The sequence below is a fragment of the Chrysochloris asiatica genome, unplaced genomic scaffold, assembly GCF_000296735.1.
Source record: "Chrysochloris asiatica unplaced genomic scaffold, ChrAsi1.0 scaffold00137, whole genome shotgun sequence".
NCBI lineage: Eukaryota > Metazoa > Chordata > Mammalia > Afrosoricida > Chrysochloridae > Chrysochloris > Chrysochloris asiatica.
Genome location: NW_006408655.1, coordinates 9,125,459 through 9,131,513, shown reverse-complemented (window position 1 = coordinate 9,131,513; position 6,055 = coordinate 9,125,459).

Genomic DNA, 6,055 nt, shown 5'->3' with positions numbered 1-6,055 from the left:
TGTTGTTGTTATGTGCCGTGCAGTTGGTAGGGTCGGTTAAATATGCTGTGAATTCAATAATAACCAAGCATCTACTGTGTGCCAGTGAAAAAGGGAGCTAAGGCTGTAGTTCTCATGGAGCTTAATGGGAGAGGAATGAGGATGAGAGGTGAGTTCGAAAATAAGCAAGTAAACTAATAACACTGCAATATTAGATAGTCTGAGGGGCTACAGAGAAAATAAAATTGGATGCTAAAGAGTGAGTGGGGACTACTTTAAGTTGGGTTATCAGTGAAAACTCAGTTGCTAACTGGGTTCAGCTGGCTTTTTGAGGTATATGAAAGCTCAGCTCATATCCTTATTTCATACTTTACTGGAATGTCAAAGTTCTCACTATTTGTCTAAATTTATAAAATGTTGCATTCTTCTTGCCACTGCACTTGCAGGCTGTATTCTACCCATGTTGATCTAGACATAAAATTTAACCCATTTCTCAACTTCCTGTGTGTACAGAAAACCTCACTCCCTCCAAAACATTTCTTAGGAGAGCTGACCACAGAATATTCAAGGATAACAAGAAAGTAGTTACATTATGTACCTCCTAGTAGACCATGTGAAGGAGCTCGGAAGTGTAGTGGTTACAAATTGGGCTGCTAATCTCACAGTCAGCAGTTCAAAACTACCAGCTGCTCCATAGGAGAAAGATGAGGCTTTCTGCTCCCGTAAAGATTTACCTCGGAAACCCTGTGCAGGGTCGCTATGAGTCGGAACTGACTCCACAGCACATAACAACAATAACAACAAAGTAGACTATGTGAGCTTGCGTATTAGATGTTCTATTAGTTAAAATTCTTTGGCTGTCTATCACCAGGACTACTTATGGTCCTTCTCTGCCTGGTGCCCACCCAGCCATCCTCTTAATGCTCTCTAGTCCCTTCCTCCGTCTTATATTTTTTAAGCCAGTCACCTTTCAGAGAGCAAAAGAGCAAACTAGGCACTTTTATTTCTTTTACAGAGAAGTAAGCACAGACGTAGTAGAGTGGTTATGAATAGGGATGCGAGCCACAAGGTCAGCAGTTCGAAACTACCAGCTGTTCCGAGGGAGAAAGATGAGGCTTTCTGCTCCCGTAAAGATTTACAGCCTTGGAAACCCTATGCAGGGTCGCTGTGAGTTGGAACCGACTCTACGGAACTTAACAACAACAACAAGCATAGATGGAGAGTCCTGGTGTGGCACTGTGGGTTAATGCGCTAGACTGCAAAACCATTTGAACTGCCAGGATGGAGGTTCAAGCTCACCAGCTGCTCCTTGGAAACCCTATATAGGGATGGTTAGTTTTGCCATCCTGCTAGGCTTAAAATGAACCACCTAGGAAGAAGGAACAGATGATTCTAGGACCATCATGAAAGAAGAGCCACAGCAAACTGTGAAATCCTTGTACGGCAGCAGTGACATGAAGAGTAGCAGGCTTCCTGACCCAAGGACACAATAAAGTTGAGTGCATTCAGGCAGGAAGTTGGCTTTCAGAATTGGGTGTCCTTTGGATATTTTTCTATAGTGATAAAGGAGCTTTATAACATTTGTCCAAGGGGTTAAGTTCCGTGTCTGAGAGACTAAGAATGAGAGAGAGGCGTGCCTGCCGTACAGCTGAGATGAAACACTCCTCATTAGAGAATTGCTGTGTTCTGAGTTGTTTCTGATCCTGAATTGTACCCTGTTCACGTCCCTAATAAATCCTTTCATTGTGAGGATTGTGAGTTCTATGTGGCCACTGTAACAGATCATCAAACACAGCAGAGAAGTGGAGTGTCGTGGAGGGATGGTTGGAATCAAGACAGGGATAGAGATGATTAGAAGATGGAGGTATGTCTGCCCTCTGTCTCATAGGAATAGGCCTTGGGCTGACTTTGAATTTGATTGTGCTTCCCCTTTATAAAGCTACAGGAAATCAGACCTGGCCTCCATGATTTTTTTGCACTGGTAATGGTGGTGTTGGTGATGGGGTAAGGATTCTGAAAAGTTCCTAGGCACATAGCAGGCTGTCAATAAATATTTTCTGAAGTTATCAAATAAAAATGGAAGATAAGCAATAAAAGCAACTGTCTTGGGAAGTGATATGTGGGTTGTTATATATTCATTCTTTTTTTTTTATGTATTCATGTGTAATGTTCTACTAAATTTATGATTTAAAATGAACTAATAAATAAAGAGCATCATGCTATGGAAACACCTCAATAGTCTTTCCACAGCTCACTCACCTCTGTAGGTATGTCACTATCTAGAAGTGTAATATCCGAGGAGAATCAGTGAAAGCTACTCTTAATTATGTAAACTTATGGCTCTACTGAAATTTTATCCATTTATTATTTGCATACTTTAACAGGATGACAAAGAAAAGAGTCACCGAAAATCTGATTTCTCTCAAGATCTCATAAATTCACAAAATTTAAATCCATCTGTGGTAACTACACCAAATAGTCTAATAATCAGTCAGATTTGGGGTTTTGTAAGAGAAATAATGTAGGAAGGGCTGGAAAGTGTGTGTAATAATTGACTCTTGAGATCAGGCTGGGAAAATGTGCACATTCTTTTGGTCAATAAATAGCCTGATAGGCTACCTGTTGTTGTTAAGTGCCGTGGAGTCGGTTCCGACTCATAGCGACCCTGCACAGGGTTTCCGAGGTTATGAATCTTTACGGGAGCAGAACGCCTCATCTTTCTCCCGTGGAACCACTGGTAGTTTCGAACTGTTGACCTTGTGGTTCACAGCCCGATTCGTAACCACTACGCTACCAGAGGTCCCTGATAGGCTACCTAGTGAGTGGCATACTGGTTCAAGTCTCTATTCATGCAGTGGCATTTTGTCATTTTCTGAATCTGATGAAATATTGAAATAAAAGAAGGAAGCCAAAGGTGTTATTCATTGGGAGATTTAACTGACATAATTTGAGAATAATCATCTCTTATACACAGCTTTGAATCATTCTGACAGAAAGTAGAGAAGCCCCAAAGTCTCAGGTGTTCCCTGAATTCTGCTTATCAGATTTGATATTAGAAAAAGAGAAGTTACTCAGAAAGACAAATACTGTATGGTCCCACTATGATAAAAAGTTAGGAATAGATACACACGTAGAAAGCAATGTTCTTTGATGGTTATGGGGAGGGAAGGGCCTGGAGGGGGAATCACTTTCTAGATAGTAAACTCAAAAACAAACCCATTGCCATTGATTCTGATTGATAGTTACCCTAAACCCATAGGGTTACCGGAGACTGTAAATGTTTATGGGAGCAGAAAGCTTCATCTTTCTCCCAAGGAGTCACTGGTGGTTTTGAACCAATGACCTTGGGATTAGCAGCCCAATGTTTACTCAACAGCACCTTCAGAGCTTCACTTGTCATTTTTGGTGATGGGAAAAACAGTACCAAATAAAAATGAAACCCACACAACTTGGTCAAAGTAAATGAAGACACTAAGAAGTACATAAGAGAAAGGAAAAGCTTCAATATTACATTTTGCAAGCACAGTAATATCAAAAGATGTTTGCAGGTATATAGGTACAAGTGTTATGTGCCTATAGGAAGGCATATGTAAGTACATCACAAGTAGGTATATTGTTGTTGTTAAGTGCTGTCGAGACGATTCCAACCCATAGCGACCCTGAACAGGGTTTCTGAGACTGTAAATCTTTGTTGTTGTTGTTGTTGTTATGTGCCATCGAGTCAGTTCCGACCCATAGCGACCCTGTACAGGGTTTCTGAGGCTATAAATCTTTACGGGAGTAGAAAGCTTCATCTTTCTCCTGCGGAGCAGCTGGTAGTTTCAAACTGCTGACCTTGCAGTTCGTAGCCCGATTCGTAACCACTACGCTACCAGAGCTCCTTATTTAATATGATACTTGTTGTTAAGTGCCATTGAGTCGATTCGGACCCATAGCGACCCTGTACAGGGTTTCTGAGGCTATAAATCTTTACGGGAGCAGAAAGCTTCATCTTTCTCCTGCAGAACAGCTGGTAGTTTCAAACTGCTGACTGTAAGGTTCACAGCCCAATTCATAACCACTACGCTACCAGAGCTCCTTGATGTAGGTATGTTGTTGTTAAGTGCCGTCAAGTCAATTCTGACCCATAGCGACCCTGTACAGGGTTTCCGAGGCTGTAAATCTTGACGGGAATAGAAAACCTCAACTTTCTACCACGGAGCAACTGGTAGTTTCGAGCTGCTGACCTTGCGGTTTGCAGCCCGAATCGTAACCACTGTTGTAGGTATAGGTGGAGCAATAAAAACTCACTACTATTGAGTTGATTCGACTCCCAACAACCTTATCGGACAGGGAACAGGGTTTCCAAGGCTGTAAATCTTTACAGAAGCAAACTGCCACAGCTTTCTCCTGTGGAGCAGCTGGTAGGTTCTAAACACTGACCTTTTTCAGATTAGTTTACCAGTCAAGTATTTTAACTACTGTACCCCTAGATCTCTGGTGTATCTATATGCACTGCCGTTGAGTGGATTCTAACTCTCAGCAAGCCTGTATGGAGTTTCAAAGACTGTAAATGTTCATGGGTGCTAAAAGCTCCATCTTTCTCCCTTTGAGTGACTTGTAAGTTTGAACCAATGACCTTGAGTCTAGTTATTTCAACCCCTAACTCACAGCACAACTTGTACTCCTTTGGAGTATCTGTTGTTGTTGTTAAGTGCTGTCAAATTGTTCCAACTCTTAGCACCACCGGCCTTGAGGTTGCCAGTTCATGCTTATCCTACCGCGCCATACTATGGTGTTGGTGGTTGTGTGCTGTGGCATTGGTTCCAACTCTGTTGTTAAATGCCGTCAAGTTGATTCCGATTCATAGCCACTAGGTATGAGGTTTCTGAGGCTGTAAATCTTTATAGGAGCAGAAAACCTCATCTTTATTCTGTGGAACGGCTGGCAGATTCAAACTACTGACCTTGTGGTTATGAGCCCTGTTCATAAGCTACTGCACTACCAAGGCTCCTTTTTATACTATCTATGTTGAAGGAGCTCTGGTAGCGTAGTGGTTACGAATCGGGCCGCGAACCTTAAGGTCAGTGGTTTGAAACTACCAGCCGCTCCGCGGGAGAAAGATGAGGCTTTCTACTCCCGTAAAGATTTACACCCTCGGAAACCCTGTACAGGGTCGCTATGGGTCGGAACTGACTCTACGGCACTTAACAACAACAACAATGTTGCTGTTGGTATTAAGTGCAGTTGAGTTGGTTCCAACTCATAGCTACCCTGTGTAAAGTTTCTGAGGAGTGGCTGGTGGGTTTGAACCACCAACCTTGCAGTTCAAACTGACTTTGCAGTCCAGTGAATTACCCTAAAAGTCCTACCAGGATGCTTTCCATTATCAATGTTGTTAAGTGCCATCGAATCAGTTCTGACTCATAGTGACCCTGTGTAGGATTTCCGAAGAGCAGATGGTGGGTTTGAACAGTCAACCTTGTGGTTCGCAGTCCAGTGCTGATCCTACAGCATCACACCAGGAGTCCACACTATGTTGTTTTTTTAAGTGCCATCGAGTCAGTTTCGACCCATAGTGACCCTGTATAAGGTCTAAGAAGCAACTGGTGGTTTTGAACTACCAACCTTGTGGTTTGAAGTCTGGTGCTGCCACAGCAGGATGTGGTTGTTGTTGGTTGTATGTCATGGAGTTGGTCCCAACTCTTAGAGACCCAGTATAGGGTTTCTGAGGCTGTAAATCTTTACAGGAACAGAAAGTTTCATCTTTCTCCCATGGAATGGCTGGTAGTTTCAAACTGCTGACGTTGAGGTTAGCAGCCCGACTCATAACTACTACACTACCAGAGCTCCACACCAAGATTGTTGTTGTTGCTAAGCGCCGTTGAGTTGTTTCCAACCCATAGGGACCCTGTATAGGGTTTCTTAGGAGTGTCTGGTAAGCTTGAACCACCAACATTGTGGATCAAACCAACCATGCAGCCCAGTGCGTTAACCCACAGCATCATACCAGCACTCCAGCACCAGTGTAGACATATGTAAATAAATGTTTGAGTGTGTAGCATATATATGCATAGATAGAATCAAGCACATAGGA